Source organism: Heloderma suspectum, chromosome 1 (genome assembly GCF_057233095.1).
Source record: "Heloderma suspectum isolate Gila_16-S chromosome 1, 16-S_ref, whole genome shotgun sequence".
NCBI lineage: Eukaryota > Metazoa > Chordata > Lepidosauria > Squamata > Helodermatidae > Heloderma > Heloderma suspectum.
This window is the reverse complement of record NC_139458.1, coordinates 128151061-128176791: the sequence shown is the minus strand read 5'-3', so window position 1 is coordinate 128176791 and position 25731 is coordinate 128151061. Positions and strand designations below refer to the sequence as shown.

Genomic DNA, 25731 nt, shown 5'->3' with positions numbered 1-25731 from the left:
ACCTCGAGTGAGGGTGCACTCGAGGGACAGGGGGCATGGTGAAGGGGGCATGGTGGGGAGGTGGGGAGGATCTGCGGGAACCTAAAGCCTCCCCACTCCTGTTCCCACCCCCTGTCCCTGCAACTCTACTAGGTGTGCTCAAAAATGCATGTAGTAGAAAAGCAGCAGAAAGGAGGATGGAGACGTGAAGACTGCCTCCGTCACTCCTCCTGCTCCACTGGGTATCTGCCAATGGATCATAGGATGTTCTGAGTGCTCTGACATTGGAGCACTCCTTGGACACCCATAGGATTGCTCTGTAACATAAGAGTAAAATGATTAACAATTGCATTAAAACAGGAAGCTCAGGCGTGGGCTGGTCCATGAAGTCACAAAGAGTCGGAAGTGACTGAATGAATAAAAAACAAAAACAACAATAGAAGCTGCTGATAAAACAATTGCTAAAACACAGGTTCTCCTAAAGGCCAATTTAAAAATTTAAGTTTATATAATTCTTGAAAATGGTGCTATTGGTGGGATTTTTGCAATGGTAATTAATTCACCCCCTTCATGGATTACTGCCTTGTTGTGGCGAAGGGGCTTGCATAACTCAGTGAAGCCATAAGCTATGCCATGCTGGGCCACCCAAGACAGACAGGTCATGACAGAGAGTTCTGACAAAATGTGGTCCACTGGAGAAGGAAATGGCAACCCACTCCAGTATTCTTGCCAAGAAAACCCCATGGAACATATCACAAGGCTAAAAGATATGACACCGGAAGATGAGCCCCTCAGGTCGGAAGGTGTCCAATATACTACTGGGGAAGAGCAGAGGGAATGTCCAAGTAGCGCCAGAAAGAGTGAAGCGGCTGGGCCAAAGCTGAAAGGACACTCAGCTGTGGATGTGTCTGGTGGTGAAAAGAAAATCCGATGCTGTAAAGAACAATATTGTTTAGGAACCTGGAATGTAAGATCAATGAATCAAGGTAAGCTGGAGGTGGTCAAACATGAGATGGCAAGATTGAACATCGACATCTTGGGCATCAGTGAACTAAAATGGACAAGCATGGGCGAATTTAATTCAGGTGACCATCATATCTACTACTGTGGGCAAGAATCCCTTAGAAGAAATGGAGTAGCACTCATAGTCAACAAAAGGGTGGGAAAAGCAGTACTGGGGTACAATCTTAAAAACGATAGAATGATCTCAGTACGAATCCAAGGCAAACCATTCAACATCACAGTAATTCAAGTCTATGCCCCAACCACTGATGCCGAAGAAGCTGAGGTCGATCGGTTCTATGAAGACCTACAACACCTTCTAGAAACACCAAAAAAAGATGTCCTCTTCATCATCGGGGATTGGAATGCTAAAGTAGGAAGTCAAGAAATCAGCGGGATAACAGGCAAGCATGGCCTTGGTGTACAAAATGAAGCAGGACAAAGGCTAATAGAGTATTGCCAAGAGAACACACTGATCATAGCAAACACTCTTTTCCAACATCACAAGAGGCGACTGTACACATGCACATCACCAGATGGTCAATATCGAAATCAGATTGATTATGTCCTTTGCAGCCAAAGATGGAGAAGATCTATACAGTCAATAAAAACAAGACCTGGAGCTGACTGTGGCTCAGATCATGAGCTTCTTGTTGCAAAATTTCGGCTTAAATTGAAGAACATAGGGAAAACCACTAAACTGTTCAGGTATGACCGAAATCATATCCCTTATGAATATACAGTGGAGGTGAGGAATAGATTTCAGGGATTAGACCTGATAGACAGAGTGCCTGAGGAACTATGGACGGAGGTCCGTAACATTGTTCAGGAGGCAGCAACGAAATCCATCCCAAAGAAAAAGAAATGCAAGAAAGCCAAGTGGCTGTCTGATGAGGCTTTACAAGTAGCTGAGGAAAGAAGGGAAGTGAAAAGCAAGGGAGAAAGGGGAAGATATATCCAACTGAACGCAGAGTTCCAGAGAATAGCAAGGAGAGACAAGAAGGCCTTCTTAAATGAACAATGCAAAGAAATTGAGGAAAACAACAGAATGGGAAAGACTAGAGATCTTTTCAAGAAAATCGGAGATCTCAAGGGAACGTTTTGTGCAAAGATGGGCATGATAAAGGACAAAGAAGGCAGGGACCTAACGGAAGCAGATGAGATTAAGAAGAGGTGGCAAGAATACACAGAAGAACTATACAGGAAAGATCTTAATGTCCCTGATAGCCATGATAGTGCGGTCACTGAACTTGAGCCGGACATCCTCGAGTCAAGTGGGACTTAGGAAGCATTACTAAGAACAAAGCTAGCAGAGATGACAGTATTCCAGCTGAGCTATCTAAAATCCTAAAAGACGATGCTGTTAAAGTGCTGCACTCAATATGCCAACAAATTTGGAACACTCAACAGTGGCCACAGGTCTGGAAAAGGTCAGTTTACATTCCAATTCCAAAGAAGGGCAATGCCAAAGAGTGTTCAAACTACCATACAATTGTGCTCATTTCACATGCCAGCAAGGTTATGCTCAATATCCTACAAGCTAGGCTTCAGCAGTATGCGAACCGAGAACTACCGGAAGTACAAACTGGGTTTCGAAGAGGCAGAGGAACAAGAGATCAAATCGCCAACATTCGCTGGATCATGGAGAAAGCGAGAGAATTCCAGAGAAACGTCTATTTCTGCTTCATTGATTACGCTAAAGCCTTTGATTGTGTGGATCATAACAAACTCTGGCAAATTCTTAAAGAGATGGGGGTACCAGACCACCTTACCTGTCTCCTGGGAAACCTGTACGAGGGTCAAGAAGCAACAGTAAGAAGCAGACATGGAACAACCAATTGGTTCAAATTTGGGAAAGGAGTACGACAAGGCTGCATATTGTCACCCTGCTTATTTAACTTATATGCAGAGTACATCATGAGAAACGCCGGGTTGGATGAATCACAGATCGGAATTAAGATTGTCGGGGAATTATCAACAACCTCAGATACGCAGATGATACCACCCTAATGGCAAAAAGCGAAGAGGATCTCAAGAGCCTCTTGTTGAGGGTGAAAGAGGAGAGTGCAAAAGCTGGTTTGAAACTCAACATGAAAAAAACGAAGATCATGGCATCTGGCCCCATCACTTCCTGGCATATGGAAGGGGAAGAAATGGAAGCAGTGACAAATTTTATTTTCTTGGGCTCCAAGATCACCACAGATGGTGACTGTAGCCATGAAATTAAAAGATGCTTGCTCCTTGGGAGGAAAGCTATGGCAAACCTAGACAGCATAGTAAGAAGCAGAGACATCACCTTGCTGACAAAGGTCCGTCTAATCAAAGCTATGCTTTTCCCAGTAGTAACGTATGGCTGTGAGAGCTAGACTATAAGGAAGGCTGAGTGCCGAAGAATTGATGCTTTTGAACTGTGGTGCTGGAGAAGACTCTTATGAGTCCCCTGGACTGCAAGGAGGTCAAATCAGTCCATCCTAAAGGAAGTCAACCCTGAGTGCTCATTGGAAGGACAGATCCTGAAGCTGAAGCTGAAATATTTTGGCCACCTAATGCGAAGAGAAAACTCTCTGGAAAAGACCCTGATGCTGGGAAAGACTGAAGGCAAAAGGAGAAGGGGACGGCAGAGGATGAGATGGCTAGATAGCATCACTGATGCAATGAATATGGACTTGAGCACCCTCTGGGAGACAGTGCAGGACAGGAAGCCCTGGCAGGCTATGGTCCATGGGGTCACGAAGAGTCGGACACGACTGAATGACTGAACAACAACAACAATTCATTCACATTTGGGAAAGTTCCAACTAGTGCATCCAGGATAAGCAAAATATCTTTGTAGTCTTTAGAACTATCTGTACCACTGTAATACCCTTCACCACCACCATCACCACCACCTTTGACCTGCTGCTATTTTAGGGACCAGTGTTGGCGTGTTTGCTTTTGATGAGAGGCAGATCACATCTGTATTCTCTTGAATAGGTTAATTCCAGTGATATTACACCACTGTTTGGTTGTACACATGGTGCTATAGCTGCATCACCCATGATGTATACACATCTTTTGGTTTACTTTTTAGAATGAGAGATGCCAATAGGCCATAAAACAGCCAAACATGCAGACTGCTGGAAGTACAAGAGCTGGCAAGACTGAGATCTGATGAAGAGCTGGACATGTATCCCACAGGAGAGCTCAGGAATAAATGTACCACAGGGGGGCCAGGGTCTGAGTCAAGGAAGCTGCAACAGGGATTTGGGGAATGCATGTGGGAACACAGGCTGACAGAAAGGGAAACTGGAAGGCTGAGAAGGTGGTAGAAAGGGAGATTCAAGTGTATAGTATTTTTTAAATCCTGTCTTAAGATAGGAACAAGACACAAAGCATGTGTTCCTAATGAGATGCTGTGAGCAAACTTCCCTTGATAAGAAGTCTTTTTTTCTCCAGAGATAAAGTACTGATATTGGTGTGTTTTGAAACTACGATGGAATAAGGTGACTTTACCCATACGTACCTGCATTTTGCTCTTTTGGGGTAAGAATGGGAACTTTGGACCTGCTACTTCCCCATTCACAGGTTGCACAGAACCCCCAAAATGATGTGCATGTTTATTTCCTATAACATGTACAACCACCCTTCCTTTAATAGTTACCCTTGAAATATTATGACAAATATATTGGCGTTTTAATATAAGGACCTACATGTGGAGTGGAAACAAAGTGGAAAGACTCGTTAAAATGTATGGATACATTAAACTGCTGTAATAGAGAAATGGCCACATTAAATCTGGTGTCATTATTTCATGGCTCTCTTCTCTCTTTCTCTTTTAAACAGCTGCACAAGAACGGATCATTATTGTTTTGGACCATTGAAGGTTGTATCCAACATCATCAGAAAACGTGTTTGCCCTAGTAAGTTTTTCTACACTTTTATAGTCATCAAGGTGGCTAAAGTATTGTTAAAAGCAGAACTTTGCTTATTTCTTATTTGTTGTCCAATAACCACCCACTTGAGTTTTAATCAGTCTGGAAAGACCAGTGCTGGGAATTCAGTTTGCTGTCTTGAATCCCTGAGTTATGATGAATGAATATATTTTATTTCAGTCCAAGACCAGTGCATAAATAATAACAAACATATGAAACTCATGCTGTCAGACCACATAACCACAAGACAACACGATTAAAAACATAGAATCCCAATATAAAAAATTATTACAATGTTAAAATAGTGTTATTTTGTGAACAAATAACTCACTCCGGTAAGTGATAGCAGCTGCAAAAAAACTGGCCACTTTTGCTGTAATTTGGGGATTCTGATCAGATTAAAAAATACGATAAATAAGATAAAACAGATCTGCCAGGGATTTATTGTAAAATTGGGGTAATTAAAGTGCATCGAAGATCACAGTAGAAAGAACAATAAAACAAAACGTGTCCAACTGTCTGCAGTTCCCCCGCTTCACAAGGGCATAAGCATTCTTGATATGGGACCCTCATAAATCTTCCTTCCAAGAGTGCAGATGGCAAAACATTGAATCTGGCCAATGTAAAAGCCTTTCCGAATTTGGGAATAATCAGATTTGACAAATACTTTGTGGGCAAGAGTGCCCTCCCATTGCCCCTGAAATCAGGGTATAGTATGGCTAAACCTAAAAGCTTTTGCAATTCAATATCCCAAATTCGCTGACGGATAGTAACTTTGGCTTTTTTGTATACGAGAACTACAAGGGCATTAGGGGAGAATCCCAGATTTCGTAACTTCTCATTAAATGTCCTTATCCATTTTGTCTGAAAGGTATCAATTAAAGTTAATGGGGCCAATCCCACAGGAAAGAAAATCATCTTCAACCAAAGATTTATCTTGTAAACCCATGCACAAGCTTCTACAGAAATTTGCCCTGCTTCTAATAATAAAATTACATTGGGCAGACAACTCGGGACTTCAAATATGGCTCTAAAAAATTTAGGTTGTATGATTTCAAATGGGGTATAATTGCCATAAGCACGTATCTGCGAACCATACAGCATCTGAGCTATGGCCTTGGCTGTAAATACCTGACCAGCTGATGGGATCTGCTGTTCCCCTTTGGTGTAAAAAAAGTGAATGAGTGCCTTTATACTCTTCTGGGCATTATCTATAGCATTGGTTATTTGAGTTCTCCAAGAGCCGGATGAATGGAACGTTACACCCAGATACGCTGCAACCTGTTAAATAGGGTGCTCATTTATCTGCTATCTGTGTTTGATTCTTCTCTTGGTGAAGACTACAACCTTAGACTTGGTGTAATTAATTACTAGGTGTTCTTTTTTGCAATAGATATTGAGTGCGCTTAGGAGGCGTCTCAAGCCAACACTTGTTAGTGACAAAAGTACTGCGTCATCTGCGTAAAGAAGTATTGATAAAGATCTGTTTGCCAGCTTGGGAGGGTGGGAATTTATTTCGGCTAAATCTTTCACCAATGAGTTAATATAAAAGTTAAACAGGGTAGGAGCTAGAATATACCCCTGTTTAACTCTATTAAAAGTTGGTATGGGTCCAGATAAATGACCCGCACGACTGCATCTTATCCTCACACGGGTGTTTTCATAAAGGCTGCAGATGAGTGCTCAAGTTATGATGTGTTCTAGCAGCTTTCAAATTGAGGCCATTTATGAATGTATGTGTTTGATCTTCCTTTGAACAAAGCCTGTGTTCATAATGACACCTTTAATCTGAGATGGTGCTATCATTCTTCCCATGTGATTACAATTCATCTGCATAATATAGGGAGAAAACTAAGAGGGTGGAAGCTGAGCATGCATGATTAGAAATCTCATCCTTTATAGGTGTGAAAACAAAATTGGGCAAAGTAAGAAGAGCAGCCCAGTAGGGGAGTTGTCCTGCAATGACCTTAGTATAGTAGACACTTAATAGATTTTTCCCATCTATCATTTCTGTTCTATGAAATCATCTTCAAAAATTTAATGCTTTGATTTCTTTCTTTTGAAAGGCTCTTAGAGATTCCATAGTTTTAGGTACCTGATTTATCCTTTTAGCCTCCTTTGAAAATACGAAGGATTCTTTTGTTTTTACTTTCTCCAACCCTTATGAAACCATTCACTGCCCTCTGTCAGTCTTGTGATCTTTCCCAGCCAATAAATCAGTGGAACATACACAGGTATCATAAAGTATTAAATCTTTCAAAATGTAGTTTAATGGCGGTATTTTCTTCCATGTACACATCAGACATCTGTGTTCCCTGTATTATGTTCCCATCTATCTTTTGGCCAGATTAAAAAACTTATTTTAAGTTACGGTATGTTGGATCTGAACTCCTCACTGTGCATTCTTCTTCGTAACATCGCCTGAATGTTAGGTTGAACCATTTTCATCTTGCATCTGGGAACAGAGCCATAGAATGTGTAAATTATAAGGTCAGCCAACAATTCTAGAGGTGTAGGAAATTGAAAATGAATCTCTGGAGTTCCAATTGAGTATCCTAGGCATGGAATTACCCTGCCATATTTGCCTAGAATCTGGACAATTTATTTGTGTGTGCACATGAATATTGATGCAGGCTGATAAAAACATGAAGCACCATGTAAATCATGTATATGTTTCCATCTAACAAGTATATTTTATTTTATTTATATCTTTCTGCTGGAATACAGCATATTAAAAGAAAATAAGTAATATAAAAAGCCTTTCCATTGTTAACTTGATTTTTGAACTTGATAATTTTTTTTAAATGAAAACCAACCTCTTTAATGCAATACCAGCTTAATTGAAACTGAAAGCAAAAAGACCTTAACCACAGATTCTGGCAGGTCTGTAATGGGAGGACATTCCTTTAGAAGCTATCCTTCCCGAGCACCTATGTTGTATGAATTTTGCGCACAGATCATATGGTCAGAATTGGATCAAAATCAGCGGATGAGAGAGAGAGAGAGAACACGTGCTCGCAGTTATGGCTCTTCTTCATGGCAGTTAGAACAGCAAAGAAGTTTGCCACTGTTAGGGTGAGGGAAGTACCATTTTTGTTCGTTGTCTTCTTGTGGCAGCTGTTTTAGGACCATCATATATGTTGCCTCAATAGTGTGACATTGGCTCTGTAAAACTTGTCTCCTAGCATTGGCTTCTACATGACATTGTTAATATATGGATGTTTGGATCATGTGGGTAATGTGAATCATTTACACACTTCTCATTCCAGCATCAGCTGCAGTAATGTCTTAGCCTTGGCAGAGTGGCTTTGTGGCAGCAACCACACCACAAAGACAACATATTCATCTGGCCCTTGAGACTTGAACTCATTTAAAGTAGACAAGCGCATTTTAATCATGTCCTTAATTATTCTGGGCTGCAAATCCCTCTATATATCATTTGTTCTACTCATCCCAGATTGAACACAACTCCCCTTGTGGGAGAAGACTGAGGCAAAGTAAGAGTTGAGTAGTTACATCTTCTCTTTCACCTGTTAACGATTCACCAGCTTCCCTCAGGAGCGAACCTTCCCCTTCCTTGACCATCTTCTTGTTCCTAATATAGCCAACAAAGCCCTTTTTGGTGTTTTTAGCATCCCTTGCAGGCTCAGCTCATTCTCAGCCTTCGCCTTCCTGACACCATCCTTGCAGATTTGGGGAACTCTGTTGTACTTCTCCTTGGTAATATGTCCCTCCTTCTATCTCCTAAACATGGCCCTTTCAATTCTCAGCTCATCAGATTACTCCCTGTGCAGCCAAACAGGCTTCTTTAAATGTCCCCCATTTTTCCTTCTCATGGGAATATTTTGTGAATTTAGCATTTCAGTTTTCAGGATTTCCCATCCCTCTTGAACTCATTTTTCCTTCAGGATTTCTAGCAATGGGATCCCACCCAACTTTTACCTGAGCTTTTTTCATTGGCTTTTCTAGAATCCAAGGTACATGAACAATTAAGCTCAGTTTTCACAGCCCTCTCAGTCATGAATTTCAAGATGATATGGTCACTTTCCCTAAGGTTTTTGTCACATTCACTTCATCTACAATGTCTTCCCTGTAGATCAGGATTAAATCCAGAACAGCAGATCCCCTTGTACCTTCTTCCACCTTCTGAGAGATGAAGTCAGCAAAATCAGTCAAAAATGTATTGGATGCTACATTCTTTGCAGAGTTAGACTTCCAGCAAATGTTAGGATAGTTGAAATCCCCCATTACTACTATTGCATACCTCTGTGAAAGTTGTGTCATCTGTTCCAGGAAAGCGCCATCTCTGTCTTCTGGCTGGGTGGGTGATCTGTAGTGAACTGCCGCAACAATATCACTCTTGTTTCTCCCTCCCTTTGTCTTTACCCAAATGCTTTCAACAGGGCTTCCATTCTCAGAATCATATATTTCCACAAAGGTGTATGCATTCCTTACATATAACACTCCTCCTCCTCCCTTCCTGTTGGGTCTATTCCTTTTGAACAAAGTATTTATTTATTTAATTTATAGGCCACCTTTCTTCCATCATAGAACTCAAGGTAGCTACATGTGGTTCACAAGTGGTCTTCCCTCCAAGCACCGACCAGCCCCAGACCTGCCTAGCCCCAGCAAGGTAGCTGTCTCATGTGCCTTTAGACCATGCCTGGGACCCTTCAGTGGCTATATTCCAGCCATGAGTCTCATCCCATCAAGTCTCAGTGATATTTATCAGATCATACTTGCTATCTTGTATTAGGATTTCAAGTTTATCCTCGCTGTTTCCCTTCCTCTGTGCATTAGGATGTAGACATTGGAGGCCATTGGTGTTACACATTCCCAGTTTCCCTGCTGCATTTATCTGCAGATTACTGGGACCCACCTCTACTGTCTTGTCTCCTCCTTTGTCCTTTTTGTTCTCCTCTATAATACTTGGCTCAGCAGTTAGCCCTGGGCTACCCCCTCCCCCTGCTCCAGGTAGTTTAAAGCCCTCTTGATCAGGTTAGCAAGGCTTCTGCAAAAAACATTCTTCTCAGTCCCCTTGAGGTGCACTGCATTCTCCGCAAGGGATCTTAGATATTGGTATCATAGGCCATGGTCTATGAAACCAAATCTTTCCTGACAACACCATCTGCATAGCCAGGTGTTCACTTTCAATATTCTTCTTTCCCTACCAGTGCCCTGACCTTTGACAGGAAGGATGGATTAAAACACTACTAGTGTCCCCAAATCCTTTACTACCCAGAGCCTCATAGTCTTTAGAGATCCATTCAACATTTCTTCTGGTTGTAGCATTTGTTCCAGGTAAAACAAAACTGGAGAACATCCAGAATGATCCAATGGAATCAAGAGACGAAGTCTCAGGATGTTGAACACATATATGTGGTTTTATTCCAAGAAGTAGCCCTGTATGTTTCGGCCCTCAATATGGGCCTTCTTCAAGGGTCAGTTTTAATATATATAAATGCCTGCAGCGATCTCTGAAAAAGACTGTCTCCAAGATGAATCCTGACATCTTGAATACCTGCTACAGGAAGACAACACACCTCCGAAAATGCTGTGTCCGAGGCATACAGCTGTCTCTGTCCTCTCAGTGAGGAGGTTCCAACCACTATCACACATCTGCTCCTCCTCAGGCTAGTGGTTAAATTCTTTCCCTCTACATGGCCCTGAGTTTCTTCCACAGCATGTCCCATCGTCAGGTGGCCAGGGTCACCCTCCATGGGAAAAGCCTAGTATCTGTTGTGTAGCTGCAGTGGTGCAGAATGTCTCCTGATTCCCCTGGTCCTATGTGTTATGTTCTTCCGCTCCTCTAACTTTTGCCCTTTGTTTTATTTCTCTTCCTCGGAAACTTCCCTCCTCTGTTGTTCTTTCAGGAGGGCCTCCTGTCTCTCATCTAAAAATCTTTCACTCTTTCACTTTCTGGTAAGTTGAAGTGTACAGAGGCCTCAAGCCTCATCACTTTCTCTTCCAGGAGAGCTACTAGCTTGCACTTGCTGCAGGTGTGATTCCTGTTGGCCTCAGGCAGGAAGACAAGCTTGGCACACACCCTGCAGGTAACTGGAACAGCTCCCTCCGTTTCCATAGTGCTAGGCATTCCAGATGATTCTGCAATTTCCATGGACTCCCCCACAACCTCTCCTGCTAGAACACAGGAGGAAAGTAGAACTTCAGTTTCTTTGTAGGAAGGCTTTAAAATACAACTACAGCAAAGTGTAGCTTTAATCACTGTCACTATATCACAAGTCATGTTTGCTGTGGCGGGGGACATGTTGTCTCTCAGTAATGCCTTTTACAAGTTTTAGGACAATAACATTGTACCTCTTATGAAATTTGAAGAAATGAAAATCAGTATTTGAATTAAAAGAAAGCCAAAGTGAATGCAACTCCTGTGCCTTCAGGCTTCTTTGAAATGCCCAGGCAGAACCTCAAAGTACCAACATTTTGAAGCTCACTTGAACATGAGGAGTGCTAGAATATGAACGGCTCATTTTCTGTGTTCCATTTAAAGTCAGACACTTGTGCTTTCCTTGAGTTTGTATTGAACAGAAGTTAATTGCCTTGATTCAGAAGAAATTTGAAAAGGTGCCTGTCTTTTGAGTCAGATAAAACAAAGGCTATGGCCTTTGTTACACACATACTCTTGTAGCTGGCTCTGCCTTGTTGCAGATGGTGCCTTTTTTACCCCCCCCCGCCCCTTAATCTCAAAGACTTTGTCTGTCTGTCTGTCTGTCTGTCTGTCTGTCTTGGCAGAGATGTCACTCTTTAAGGTATATAAATTAGAGCATGCCCGTTAAACCTTTGGTCATATCAACATCTGGTCCCATAAGCAAGGAAGCTAGTCCTCATCCGATATGCCACCAACATACACAAGAGGCCATTATCAGTCATTCTTATCTTTCCTTCCCAGCTTACTCTGGATAAAGGCTTATGATCACAGCTTGTTTAATTTATACGTACATGAGAATCTGGTTGATAAATCTTTACACATGTGCCTTCTTTGGGAGCGCTTTGAAGATAGATTCTCACTGTATTTTATATGCAACTGTTTTTTAAAATTCTCCACATTTCAAGCTGTTCAGAGAATTGTTCTTGCTGTTTGGTCTACAATTAAAATTAGAATCAGTCTAAAGATATATTCCCTATGTTCCTGGGCTGCTTCCAGACGGAGGTCTCCTAGTGCTACCACTTGGAAGGCATTGTGCAGCAGTTCCCTTTTTTTTCTTAGCAGATTTTCTGTGGTAAGGAAAAAGATAGCAATAATGGTAGGAAACTCAGGAGGGTTGCAAGTGGAAGATGACATCATTGGGTCTCCTGTAAAATTCTGTGAATGAGGCAGGTCAATGGCACTATTAAGGCTTCATCTGAAAGCACCCCTGGTTTGAAGCTGTAATGCACAACTGAAAGCGAGGATATTGACAGCTGAACCTTCTTCTTGGTGGTCTCTGTGCCTGAAACGTATGGGTTATGTGCCTGCACTTCAGAACATTCTAGAGCTGAGGAAAGCTTTAGGTGGGAGCCATCCCGCTCTGGGCATGGCTCCCACCAGCTGCTCAGTTCCTTTCCATTTGTTGCAGCAACTGGCAACATTTGGAATGTTCTTCGTGTTCCACAGCTTTTCACCAGCCCTTTCTCTGGCATCAGCTTCAGTCTTGCTTTTGTGCCAACTGCCAGCCATGGCAGTGCAGCCTGGCCCCTGAGATTTTGGTACTGATGGCCAAGACTGAGAAGACCAAACTTACCAAATCCCAAAGCAAACGCTGTAATAATTCCCAGGCACTGAGACTGAAGAACAAGAAAAAGAAGACAACGTGTAGGATCAAGTCCGATGATGAGAGAAGTCTGTTTCCCGCCTCCCAGCTGAGCAGAGCAGAGCAGAGCAAGCTGCTCCAGCTGGTCCAGGGACTACAGAAGCAGGCAAGCTCCCAGAGAGTGAGCGAACAGAGCGAGCGAACAGGGGGAGCAAACAGGAGTTGGCCAGGGGAGTTGCAGTGGTTGAAGAGACAAAGGAGACAAAGGAGACAGAGGCTAAAAGGTAAGTGGATTGCAGGAAGCCCAGGGCGCTGCCCTTTATCCTTCTGACTGGCTGTGAGCTCACCAGGAGCTTCTGAGAGCTCCAACTGAATTGGAGGGGTGTGGCCTGAGTACTCCCAGCAGCTGACTGGGCGGGAAGCTTCAGTCTGTTTCCCGCCTCCCAGCTGAGCAGAGCAGAGCAGATCAAGCTGCTCCAGCTGGTCCAGGGACTACAGAAGCAGGCAAGCTCCCAGAGAGCGAGCGAACAGAGCGAGCGAACAGGGGGAGCAAACAGGAGTTGGCCAGGGGAGTTGCAGTGGTTGAAGAGACAAAGGAGACAAAGGAGACAGAGGCTAAGAGGTAAGTGGGTTGCAGGAAGCCCAGGGCGCTGCCCTTTATCCTTCTGACTGGCTGTGAGCTCACCAGGAGCTTCTGAGAGCTCCAACTGAATTGGAGGGGTGTGGCCTGAGTACTCCCAGCAGCTGACTGGGCGGGAAGCTTCAGTCTGTTTCCCGCCTCCCAGCTGAGCAGAGCAGAGCAGAGCAAGCTGTTCCAGCTGGTCCAGGGACTACAGAAGCAGGCAAGCTCCCAGAGAGCGAGCGAACGGGGGGAGCAAACAGGAGTTGGCCAGGGGAGTTCGGCAGGGGAGGTCAAGGGGGAGGCCCCTAACATTTTTTTTTTTTAACTAACTTTTTCCCATTTATTTGTCTTGTAACACACACTTCCACACCAGTGGGACTCTGCTTTTAATCTCTACTGAGTAGAGGAGCAGGCACAGGCTAGTCTAGAACAATCACAAAGCTAGACACAAAAAGGGAAACGGGGCTATGGAAGGACAAGACTCCCCAGTGGTGGTGACCTGCAAGGTGTGTGCCATGTTTGTTTTCTTGCCTGAGAACAACATGGCCTACACCTGCAACAAGTGCAAGTTGATCACGCTGCTGGAGGAAAAAGTAAGTGGACTGGAGCGGCGACTGTCAACCCACCGGGGAATAAGAGAACACGAAGAGTTCTTGGACAGAATGGGGGAACTACAGCAGCAAAGGGCAGACCAGAAGCTTGAAGAGCAACAGCAAGATGAGGCAGAAGTGGGAAATGCTGAGGAGAAGAAAAATGGAGTAGAGGATACTCCTTGGAAAACGGTGACAGTTAGGAGAAGAAGAACTAGACGCCACTCTGCACCAGTGGAAGCGGTGGAGCTGTGGAACCGATTCCAGGTACTTGCAGATGAGACTGGAGGACAGCCTGCAGAGGAAGAATCACAGGGGAACCTGCATGAGAGTGAGCAAGAGGCTGAAGGTCAGTCAAACAGAGGCGATGAAACCCAGGCCTACAAGAAGAAGAAGAGAAGAGTGGTAGTAGTGGGAGACTCCTTGCTGCGTGGGATCGAGACCCAAGTATGTCGTGAAGACCCGTGGACTCGCCAGGTATGTTGTCTCCCAGGAGGACAGATTAGAGACGTGACTGAAAGGTTGCCTGCACTCATAAAGCCCACTGACAGGTATCCCTTTCTTCTCATCCATGTGGGAACAAATGATACCGCCAAGCGGAGCTACGAAGAGATCACGTCAGACTTTGAAGCTTTGGGAAGGAAACTCAAGAACTTTGGGGCCCAGATAGTTTTCTCATCCATCCTTCCAGTAGTTAGAAGAGGGACAGAAAGGGAACGAAAAATACTCCGGGTGAATGACTGGCTACGAAGGTGGTGCCGACGAGAGAGATTTGGATTCTGGGACCACGGGCTATACTTCCTGGAAGATGGGCTGTTGGCTAGGGATGGGTTGCACCTCACAAAGGCTGGGAAGAATGTGTTTGGCCACAGCATGAAGAACTTCATCAGGAGGGCTTTAAACTGAATCCTACGGGGAAGGGAGATGTAATGTTGGGGGTAACAATGGACGTAGGCGCATGCCCTGCAATGGAGAGAACAGCGCTGATAGCGCCCAATAATAGTCTTCAGACACATGTAGGAAGAAAGCCAGACTATGAAGCACATGGTCTTCGATGTCTATATACTAATGCCCAGAGTATGGGAAACAAACAGAACGAACTTGAACTCTTAATACAGGAGGGAAATTATGACTTGATAGGTATAACTGAGACTTGGTGGGATGACTCTCATGACTGGAATACAGCAGTTGAAGGATATAACTTGTTCAAAAAGAACAGGAGGAACAGAAAGGGAGGCGGGGTTGCACTGTATGTGAAAAATACATATCTCTGCACAGAAATACAGGAGGAGGAGCTTGGTAGCCCCATCGAGAGCATCTGGGTTGAAATAAATGGAGCAAAGAATAAAAGGAACCTGGTGGTCGGAGTCTACTACCGGCCACCCAATCAAGGAGAAGCCAAGGATGAAACTTTTGAAAAGCAAATAGCCAATGTTTTAAGGAAGCATGATGTAGTAGTAATGGGGGACTTCAATTTCCCCGATATTTGTTGGGAGACAAATTCTGCAAAACATGGCCCCTCCAGGAAATTCCTGACTTGTGTGGCGGATAACTTCCTCCTACAGAAAGTAGAGGAAGGAACTAGAGGATCGGCTATCCTTGACTTGATCCTAACCAACAGAGATGACTTAGTGGAGAAAGTAGCAGTTACAGGAACTCTGGGGGAAAGCGACCATGTTGTACTTGAGTTCTTGGTTCTAAGGGAAGCAAAAGCCGAGTGTAGTCAAACGCGTACCCTGGATTTTAGGAAAGCTGATTTTCATAAACTCAGAACAATTATCAGTAAGGTCCCATGGCAAGCAATGCTAGCAAGAAAAGGAGTCCAAGATGGGTGGGAGCTTTTAAAAAAGGAAATTCTCAAGGCACAATCACAAACAATTCCAACAAGAAGAAAAGGTGGAAGACAACAGAAGAAGCCAATGTGGCTTCACAAAAAGCTTAGGGATGACCTGAAAACAAAAAAGGACACATATAGGAAGTGGAAAGAAGGCCAAGTAACAAAGGAAGAGTACAGGCAGGTAGCACAGAATTGCAGGGATGGCGTCAGGAAGGCTAAAGCGGAGAACGAGGTGAGGTTAGCGAGGGATGCTAAAAACAACAAAAAGGCTTTCTTCAGCTACGTGCATAGTAAAAGGCAGAGGAAAGAAATGGTTGTTCAGCTATTAAATAAGGATGGCAAAATGATAACAGATGACAAAGAAAAGGCAGAGGTGCTCAATTCCTACTTTGGCTCAGTCTTCTCCCAAAAGAGGGTCTATGACCCCCCTGGCAAAGGCGAAGTACAGGCTGAAGGGGCAGGATTGCAGCTTGAGATCGACAGGCATATGGTCAAGGAACACCTCATTACTTTGAATGAGTTCAAATCTCCAGGGCCAGATGAACTGCATCCTAGAGTCATAAAGGAACTGGCAGAAGAACTCTCAGAACCGCTGTCTATTCTCTTTGAGAAATCATGGAGGACCGGGGAAGTGCCAGATGACTGGAGGAGGGCTAACGTTGTCCCTATCTTCAAAAAGGGTAAAAAGGAGGAACCTGGGAACTACAGACCAGTCAGTCTGACATCAATCCCTGGGAAAATTCTGGAGCAGATCATAAAGCAATCCATCTGGAAGCACCTTGACAACAATGCCGTGATTACTCGAAGCCAACATGGATTTGTCAAAAACAAGTCCTGCCAGACAAATCTGATCTCATTTTTTGATCAAGTCACCTCCCTTGTAGACCGTGGGAATGCTGTAGACATCATATACCTCGACTTCAGCAAAGCTTTCGACAAAGTGCCCCATGATATCCTGATGAGCAAACTAGCTCAAAGTGGGCTAGATGAAACAACGATCCGGTGGATCCACAGTTGGCTACAGAATCGGACTCAAAGAGTGCTTATCAATGGGACCTTCTCCAACTGGGGAGAGGTAACGAGTGGGGTACCGCAGGGCTCAGTCCTGGGCCCAGTGCTCTTCAACATTTTTATTAATGACTTGGAGGAGGAGGTGCAGGGAATGCTGATCAAATTTGCAGATGACACAAAATTGGGTGGGATAGCTAATACTTTGGAAGACAGAAACAAAATTCAAAGTGATCTTGATAGGCTGGAGCGCTGGGCAGAAAACAACAGAATGGCATTTAATAGGGACAAATGCCAAGTTCTGCACCTAGGAAAAAGAAACCAAATGCACAGTTACAAGATGGGGGATACGTGGCTCAACCACACTACGAGCGAGAAGGATCTTGGAATTGTCGTCGATCACAAGCTGAATATGAGCCAACAATGTGATGTGGCTGCAAAAAAGGCAAATGCTATTTTGGGCTGCATTAATAGAAGCATCGCTTCCAAATCCCGGGAAGTACTAGTTCCCCTCTACTCAGCACTGGTTAGGCCTCATCTGGAGTACTGTGTCCAGTTCTGGGCACCACACTTTAAGAAGGATGCAGACAAGCTGGAGAGGGTTCAAAGGAGGGCAACAAAGATGATCAGGGGACTGGAAACAAAGCCCTATGAAGAGAGACTGAAAGAACTGGGCATGTTTAGCCTTGAGAAGAGAAGACTGAGGGGAGATATGATAGCACTCTTCAAGTACTTGAAAGGTTGTCACAGAGAAGAAGGCCAGGATCTCTTCTTGATCATCCCAGAGTGCAGGACACGGAATAATGGGCTCAAGTTACAGGAAGCCAGATTCCGGCTGAACATCAGGAAAAACTTCCTGAGTGTCAGAGCAATACGGCAATGGAACCAATTACCTGGGGAGGTGGTGGGCTCTCCCACACTGGAGGCCTTTAAGACGAGGCTGGACAGCCATTTGTCAGGGATGCTCTGACTTGGATTCCTGCATTGAGCAGGGGGTTGGACTCGATGGCCTTGTAGGCCCCTTCCAACCCTACTATTCTATGATTCTATGATTCTATGAAGGAACGGCTAAACTAGTACCAAAGCAGTCAGCCCTGATACCAGCAGTCTCACAACCACCTCATCGATCCCCAATAACAGTTTTGGTGGAACCAGCTCCCTTGGGGTCATAATTCCTCTGACAAAATCCATTTTATGGGTTCTGTGCTGGAGGGTGAACCCAGGGGACAAGCCTCTCAGGATCGCTCTCTGATACTGTCCTTTCCAAGGTCTCCCTCTCACAGGGCCAGATCTCCTTGGCACCAAGAAAGTTCACCAGCATCACTGGCGTCTTCAGGGAGTTTTCTGAGGGAGCCACTGCTACAACATACTGTGGGACGATCGTCAGCACCCCTATTACACTCAGTCACCACCCTACTACCACGATGACCGATTACTCCTGTGATGGCATCACTCATCTTCACTATGGCATCATGACTACAAGGAAAGAGATGCCTTGCACTACCACTTATGACAACGACGATCTTGCTACCTCACCATAGCGGGCGTTCAGAGGTGCCCTCTGGCCATGCATCCCCAACTCATACTGTGTCAAAATGGCCCAGTGCACAGGTGTCCCATGCAGCCACAGTACCTAATCTGACTCTAACCTGCAGCTCACATTGCATTGCATACACCTCTCCTGGCTAACTTCTTCCAAAATGTGATCCTCCCCCAAATTCTGGAGATTGCCACAGAATTTCAGGCAACAGCACCCACCACACTATAACCAGTGGTCACCCAGCCATAACCCATGACCAATCTGGAGCCAACGCCTGAGCCGCACTCCAAGGACTGTGCCTAGGGACAGGATGATTGCTGCTCCGACTCGCCCTCCCTCTCATCTGCAGCGCTGCCATCTCTTCTCCAAATGCTGCTGTGGGGGATCAAAACCACCTCTCTCCCACAGACGATGTCAGGCCGTACACAGAGCAAATACTGCAGATGCTGAAATCTTGGGGTCTAGAGATCAAAGCTCCGCCGATCCCTGTCACAGACCTGGTGTTCAAGAGGGTGCAACCAGACTTAGCTCCCCAAGCCACCATTCCTATGCTCCCTACCCTTTTGCATGTCATCAAGCAGTCATGGACAAAACCTTCCACTGTATTGCCTACATCCAAAATGATAGAGAACCTCTACAGGATCCAGGAAGAAGACTGTTCCTTTCTCTTTAAATACTGCACACTGAACTCAATAATTGCTGAGGCATCCCAGTCTAAGACTAGACAAAAGCCCCGTTCTCCTCCTGTTGACTTGGAAGGGAGAAAGTTGGATTCCATGGGATGTAGAATCTATTCCGCTGTGGCCCTAGCGCTCCAGGTAGCAAATTATGAGGTTTGCATGGCAGCCTACCAAGGGTTTATATGGGAAAAAGTGGCAACTTCCTTCGACCACCTCCTAGAAGAAATAAACCTGGCAATGATATTTCAATCTGAAGTTCACAGACTGGCAGGCCAGCAAATCAATACAGCTCAGCATATGTCCGACTGCAATTCCAAGGCTGTGGTAGCCACTATATCACTACGACGTCATGCCTGGCTTAAAACAGCAGGGCTTCATCAAGAGGCTAGATCCAGAGTGGAAGACCTCCTATTTGATGGAGAAGGACTCTTTACTGCATCCATGGATGAGACTTTGGACCATGTTCACAAGATGAAAACACAAGATGGGGATGGGATCCCAATCCTCCTCCACCTCCACAAATCGCCCTTGCCCATATTGGCAATGACAGGGGTCAGTGAGGCAACAGACGGGCACAGCTGCAACCAGAGCTTCTAGACCAGTCTCATTTACCTCCTTTCAACCAAGACAGTGCCCTTCAGAATCAACACCAATCTACATGAGGAAAACACCTGACTAGTCCAAACATTGTCTTTGATTCATACAAGAGGGTCCAATCATTAGCTGTGCTCTCCTCCAGCTGATTCAGACCCTTTCTACCTATGTGGTAGTCCATCACAGCCAATATCTGGGTACTTTCAGTTATTGATGGGGGGCTACGTCATCAAACTCGAAGAAACTCCCCCCATGGGGACTTTCTGCACCACTCGCCATACTGGCACTCAAGGAAAAAATCATCATGCTTTTGAACGAGGGTGCAATAGAAAGAATTATTTCTGCCCCCAAACTTACTGTTTTCTTCTCCAGGTACTTCACCATCCCCCCAAAGGACCTTTGAGATGTCAGTTGCTACATCCATCCATGGAAGTTCTGAATGACCACCCTCTTGTCTGTTCTTCCCTTGCTGGGGCATGGAGACTGGTTTGCCACAATAGGCCTCCGTGATGCCTACTTTCATATTACCATCCATTCTACCATACTTGGCTTCCTCTGCTCTGCCCTGGGCAACAGATTCTTCCGGTTCCCATTCAGTCTAGCCACAACGTTGAGAGTCTTTACGAAATGCTTGGTGTAGTAGTCTTCCCATACATAGACGACTGGCTCTTTGTCGCTCCCTTGTTCCATTGTCTCTGGACCAATGTTGTCTTTGCCTTGCCTGTCTCGAAATACCAAGGCCTACAGATCAACGAAGAGAAGTCCTGCCTTATCCTTTCTCAAACTCAGCAATTTATAGGGGCCTTCCTGGACTGCACTTGAGCCCACGCCTACCTACCAAGCAACTGAGCAGATACACTGAGACACTTGGCATGAGACGTGAGATCTCACCGTCAGTCCTGGGAAGCCATCATCCAATGCCTCCTTGGCCTTATGGCTGCAACCATGGCTGTAACTCCCTTGGCTTGCCTCTGCATGAAGCCACTGTAGTTCTGGTTCCTCTGAGCCTTTGATCCAGAGGAGGACTCCCGGGCTCATCTCCTATACCTCCTTCATCAGATCTGACACTCATTGGACTGGTGGACCATCCCAGTAAACCTATTGGCAGGACTCATATTCCAGCTTCTCTGCCCATCGGTAACCATCAGAATGGATTTGTCTCTTTCTGACTGGGGGCTCACTGTGGCATGCTCAAGATAGGCAACTGCTAGTCCCATCAATAAGAAATAATGCATGTCAACCAACTCAAATTGCTAGTGGTCACAAAGGCTTTCTGAGCATTCAAATCAACCAGCATTAATCACTCTGTCCAGATCGCCACAGAGAACACAACTGTTGTTTTCTACATCAACAAACAAGGGAGGGGGGATGAAGTCTCTCTCTTTTTTACTTGGCACCTTCAACTTCTGGGACTGGTGCTTAGTTCATCACATTGTTCCTGTTACCATCTACCTTACTACAGGCATAGTGAATACCATCATGGACTCACTCAGTCAGGGACCACACACCATGAATGGAAGCTGTCTCTGATAATCACATCACACCTATTCAGGATATGAGGCATCACTATGGTACACCATTTTGCTACACACCTGGACTCAAAATGCAGGACCTTCTGCAGCAGGGCACGCCACAGTCTGGACTCACTTGGTGATGCCTTTCTCCTCAAATGGGGGGGAGGGCACACTAAACTATGTCTCCCCTCCCTTCCCTCTCATCACATGTATTGTGAAGAAGATAGAGGAGGACAATGGCCCCTATAGCCTAATAACCCTGTTGTGGCCACTAAGTGGAAGGTGTTTTCAGCCTTCTTGTGCCAATAGGACAGAGTCCCAAATCCTGTGACCTTTCTCAAGTACTTGAGTTCCTTCTTTTTACCAAAACTAAGGGTCTAGTGCTCTCATCACTAAGAGCATACTTGGTAGTGATCTCAGCTAATCATGACAAGGTTGAGGGCTTCTCCCTCTACTTCCATCTGGATGTCAAGTGTTTCCTCAAGGAAGTTGGCAACCTCTATCCGCTAGTCACTCCACCTGTCCCAGCATGGAGTCTGTCAGTGGTGCTGGTGCAGTTAACAGTGAAGCCCTTCGAGCCAATGGCTATGGCTGACTTATGACTCCTTACTATGAAGGTAGCCTTCCTAACCACCATTACTTCAGCATGCAGAGCTGATGAGCTCTGTGCTCTTCACTACCACCAGCATATTTGATGTTCCACCGAGATAAGGTGGCTTTGGGACCAGACTGTTCCTTTCTCCCCAAGGTGGTGTCACAGTTTCATTTGGTTCATGATATTGTTCGCCAATTTTTCTTCCACACCCTACCTCTCCTTTGGAGACCAAGCTTCACTCCCTAGATGTATGGAGGGCTCTCTCATTTTACCTCCAATGTATGATGTCATTCTGAACCTCCCCTTGGCTGTTCATGTGCCATTTGGGCCCAAGGAAAGGACACTCCTTATCCCCATAACACTTTGCTAAGTGGGTAGTGTCAACCATACTCCTTGCTTACCAGCTTGCATACCTTCTGGCTCCCCTGAATGTCTGCAGCCACTCAGCTAGGGCATTGTCTGCTGTCTTTCTCTGGGGCATTCTGCTCCCCCAGCTGTGCAGTGCTGCAACATGAGCTCAACTCTCAAGCACTACTGCTTGGACATCAGAGCTTGTATGGATGCAGCCTTTGGCAGGGCGGTCCTCTCTACAATCCTGGCATGACATATCCCTCCTCCAGTAAGTTTCTTGCTTATCAGTCCTATATATGTGTGAGTCGCAGAGACCATAATGAGAAAGACAGGTTGCTTACCTGGAACTGGTTCTTTGAGTGGTCATCTGTGAGCTCAATCCACCCCCCTTCCCACTTGGATGCCTCACTCTTAATTTATTCCTCCTCTGTCGCAGAGTCAAAACTGAGTGGCAAGCAGGAGTCACAGCCAGGATGTGTGCAGAAGGGGTGGGTGGGGCTCCCGCCTGAAACTGTGCTCAGCTCTAGAATATTCTGAGTGACTGTTGTGCTCAGGTACATAGCCCATATGTGTTGAGTTCACAGATGCCTACTCTAAGAACCACAGGTACAGGTAAACAACCTGTCCTTGTAGCAAGGTGGTTCTGAATCCTTTCTGTGTTGCACAACCTACAACACACATACTGTTGTGCATTATGGGGGGTCATTAATGCCTGTGACCTGGTGGCATAAGCTGAGCACACTGCCCTCCAACTTCCTGTGATTATGCTTTGAAAATTTACCCATTGCTTATGCATTTTTGATTTTAGGAACTAAAAATTAATTGTATATAAAAATGCAAGGACCATGTAGGGTTATCAAAATAGTTAACATACTTCAAAACATTAAAAGCAGAAATTTTGTTACGCATGATGTGAGACAGCCTGATTAGTAGTAAAATCTAAATGAAAAAAGAGGACATTTTAATGCCTCTCACTCAAAACATTCTCGGAGGGAGGAAGCCAAACCACATGGAGTTGGAGAGCATGCAGTTGTCCCCTTCGTTCACTTTCACAATTCTCAAATTGTGGGAGGGAGTATTTCAAGTAGTAGCTTGGAGTGAATCTTTGTTGTAGAATAAAAGCCTGTAAATTCTAGTATTGTATAGAATTACAGGACACAGTTGTCTGTCATGTAGGTCAATATTCTATTTTACTAGGAACCAAGAAAAACAAGAGGATGGAATCTTCATTAAAGCAACACACTTCAAAGGAAGGATTAAAAAAACCCAATGCTTTGAAACAGCAAAATATTTTTTTCTTTCTTTCAGTAAGTTCTTTTTCTTGGCTCTACCCTATTACTTAGTTCCTTTTTGTAACCATTGAAACGCCTTCTTTTGTGTGGGGTGAAGCAATTTTTATATTCATGAATCTTCCCTTTGTTATAGCCAGTATTCTGCTGCTTTGTAATGCTAACCTTCTTGGAACTCTCTAGCTAATATTGTTCTTTCTGTCATTTAGGGCAGCTTTTCAGTCTGTCTCCCCAATCTGTACATATTCTTCAAATTAATTTCTCTTAGGGTGCAATCCTATTGGGAATAGGCGGCTGCCTCTGAACTTGGAGGTGACTGCCTATCCATTGCAGGGCAGGAGAAGTGCGTAGGGGATTGTCCCCTCTGCGCTTCAGTTGCCCTGTGGCTAGACAGCCAATGCACAGGATGTGTCATACCGGCATTTCCGCCTACCCTGCCTCAGAACGCCCGCCAGAATGCCCCATTTTCGCCGCTCCACCTCCTCTTCTGAGCATGGAGAATGAGGCCACTCTGAGCTGCTTGCGAGGAAGCACAGGAGGGGGGGGGGAAGGTCGGTTCTCTGGTTCTCTGGGAACCGACCTTGGAGCACGGGCGAGGTCGGTTCCTGGAAATGGACGTATCCTATGGCTGTCTAGCCGCTGACTAGCGGCCATAGGATTGCTCCTTTAGTTTTGCATTTTATGGCCAGATCTTATTTATGATGGGTGTGCTTCTTTTTTTGACACTCCACGTTTAAATCAAAAAGTTACGGACAAGAAAGAGATGTGTTTTTAGGAATGAGAGAGGAAATGCTATGGTTAATGTGATTTTTTTTTTTGCTCAAAACAAAATATTTAGTTCAGAGAAATGTCCACATGCTATATTGGGCATGCTCTAATGGGGTGTGTGTGTGCATATGCGTATGCGCACGCGCGTGTGTGTGTGTTGTTGTTGTTCAGTCGTGTCTGGCTCTTCATGACCCCATGGACCATAGCACGCCAGGCCTTCCTGTCCTACGCTCTCTCCCGGAGCGTGCTCAAGTTCATATTCATTGCATCGGTGATGCTATCTAGCCATCTCATCTTTTTGTCATTTTGTCAGAACTCTCTGTCCGTCTTGGGTGGCCCTGCACAGCATAGCTTATGGCTTCACTGAGTTACGCAAGCCCCTTCGCCACAACAAGGCAGTGATCCATGAAGGGTGTGTATGTGTGTGTGTGTGTGTGTGTATATATATATATATATGGAAGTACAGTTGTGCCTCCAATAGATAAGGCGATCAGTCAAAAAAGGGTTCCACAATGTTAGATGAAAATCAGGGGGTGAGTTATTCTAACCTTAATAAAATGGAAAGAGTTTCACCAATCTTCCTGAAAATTGCATGTGCCAGACAGAAATGCCTATTTTATATAACCTGAAAATTTGAGGAAGATTGGTTAAAGATTGAAGGAGAAAGGGCATTTAACAGAAAAAATAAAATAAATACTTGGTCATGCAGTGTTGGCACTGAAAACATGTGTTGGCAACTGTTTGTGTCCATCATTTGCCAAAAAGCTGGAGGCTATATATGAAAACCATATATGTTTTCCTATTCCCTTTCTATTGTACTTGGTGGAATGGAATTTCTTTTTTAAAAACTCAGTTTACTTATTTTTAAAATAATTTTTAATGGTATAATGAATCCCTATGAGATTTCATAACATAGCACTCAGAATGTTGAGTGGGGGAGGGGAATAAATGCTGTGCAGAGAAAAAGCAGCAGCAGCAGTAGCTGGGTTTCTGGGTCCTCTGTGTGTGTGTACACAGACAAGCAATCCCCTCAGCATAACTGGACCCTACTGGTCCACTGGTCTGCACTCCCACCCATTCCCCTTCTTCCTCTGCTCCCCCCTTTCCCCTTAATTGTTTTGGTTACTAAAGTCCCTTTTTGGATTCAAGTGCTGGGAACAAAGGGCTTAGAAGGAAGCTATGGCATGGAATGGGAGTGAAACTTTGCTTCATAAGCAGGCCTGTATTTCCTTGAGGGCAGAAAGTTTTGCTGTCTGGAGTTTGAGAAGCAGGCAGTCATGCTGACAAAGCTGTGGTCAAGCCATGGAACAATGGAGCAGTATGAGAAAAGGTTACATTTGTTACTTCCTGCAGCTAGCAGCTCCATGGGTCCGGAGTGTTCCCATGTACCCTGATAAAAGCCTAGAGGATCTAGGGATGGGGGAGAAATCCTCCACGGACCCCAGTGAGGCCAGATTCAAAAGAATCTGGCTCCCTGGAGTCTGGGGAGGATCGGAAGACTTACCTCCACCTCCTGGAGGAATCCTCACTGGCTGGATCCTCCCTGCCGGCCGGTTCCGGAGTGCCAGTGATACAGCCACCATTGCTTTATCGCTGGCTGGGCGGATTGACACAGCCGCAAATGGTTTCTGCCCACCAGCCCCATATGTCATTCAGAGCCAATTCAGAATCAAATTTTCCAGTTAGCAACTACAGAAAAGATC

The 25731-nt window shown here is 44.9% G+C and overlaps 1 protein-coding gene across 8 annotated transcripts in view; it reads left to right on the top strand.

Annotated features, from left to right (window-relative positions):
* The window catches only part of TSPAN4 (tetraspanin 4), a 796820-nt gene that overhangs the window by 177155 nt on the left and 593934 nt on the right, over positions 1-25731 (top strand). For all 8 annotated transcript variants that reach the window (XM_084856527.1, XM_084856547.1, XM_084856537.1 and 5 more), the window contains one exon: positions 4804-4880. The gene's annotated coding sequence lies outside the window, so the exon portion shown is untranslated. The remainder of the gene's footprint in view (positions 1-4803; positions 4881-25731) is intronic.